Below are 1,493 nucleotides of genomic sequence, written 5' to 3'. Positions count from 1 at the left end.
GATTTTAGTGATTAGTGATTTTAGAAAGTGGAAATGTTCTTCTACGGTATACTGAGTTAGTCAGCTTTTAAACATAGACTTACATCAATACTCTAAGTCATTGTAAATAGACATTGTAACTCTATGTTTAAATGTTTCATAAAATACTGAAGGGAGTGACATGAAATTTGGCACAGACATCAGTTTCTCCACTGGGGTGCTGATGGTCAAATTTCAGTTCGTCCAAACTGTGGTTAAGACCAGATTCCTGTAAAACTAAAACCTTCCAACAGTGCTTAGTGTGCAGTACTAATTTAAAAACATTACGTTGCTTAATGTTACACTACAATCTCCATCATGCACATTCACTCTGGTAACCAGCAGCATGTTACTAATGTCATTATGGGTATAGCAGCATATAGGATTGAAATTAGAGACTTTATATAAGACATCTCCTTCCCTCTCTCTCTCTCTATATATATACACATATATATACACACACATAGCCCCTCGTTTTCCCTCATCCTGATGTTGCTATCACTTTGAATTTGCTACGTCTATCACTACAACCTTGTCCTTCTGTTTGTCCACCACTCCAGTGTCCAGTTGGTTGGCCATTACAAGTTTGTTACTCTGTATCTGAAAGTTCCACAGGATCTTAGTTCAGTCATTCTCAACCACCTTTGGAGGCGTGTCCCAATTTTGAATTAGGGACTTGCAGCCTGTACTCAGAAGATGTTTCTGTGCACTAGGCCAGCTACTTGGTTGAGGCGTTCCATGTATGCTCTGCCTGCTAGAATCTTGGACATAGTTGTTATGTGCTGGATTGTCACAGCCTGTACCTGAAGTCCTGCCTGGCATGGTTGACCCTGGCCTCTATTGACTCTATTGATCTGAGCCTGCTCCTGTGTTGCCCTTCAGGCCAGCAGAGGGTTCCTGCTCTTCATTGCCTTGCTCCTCTGGTTTCTGCTGCCAGATATTCACTAAAGATGTCATTACTTGGGGCCATCGTCCTGATATATTTATGGATCCAAGTTATTCCATCCTGGATAGTGACACTCACTAATCCTCAGCCTCCTTCGATCAGTGTACAGTCTCAGGATGCTGGATCTGGGGCAAACCCTCCATCCATTGTAAGGAGCTTCCTTGTATTGTCTCCCTCTTTTGGCGAGCTTATTACGGCAGCGGGGTACCTTTCGAGCAAGAGGGTCATTTTTCTTCCCATTCAGAGTTTTCATTTAGTCTCCTTTACTTATGAAAGCTCTACAAATTCAGTAGTTTCCTGTGATCTTCAGTTTTGGTAAGGCTGACTGCTTGGTTAACTTTTGTCTGCCAATACAAACACTAATCCACTGTTTGGAAATGTAAATTCATTTTAGTAGTCTATTAGGTATAGTGTTACATTTGACCAAAGAAACCATCTTGTTTATTCACTTCACAGTATTTATAAATGCTATGCTCAACTTATTGGACCGAAGGTTACAAATCTGTATATGTAAAACACCTTCAGACTG

Source organism: Channa argus, chromosome 24, assembly GCF_033026475.1.
Source record: "Channa argus isolate prfri chromosome 24, Channa argus male v1.0, whole genome shotgun sequence".
Taxonomy (NCBI): Eukaryota; Metazoa; Chordata; class Actinopteri; order Anabantiformes; family Channidae; genus Channa; species Channa argus.
This window is presented reverse-complemented; position numbering follows the sequence as displayed.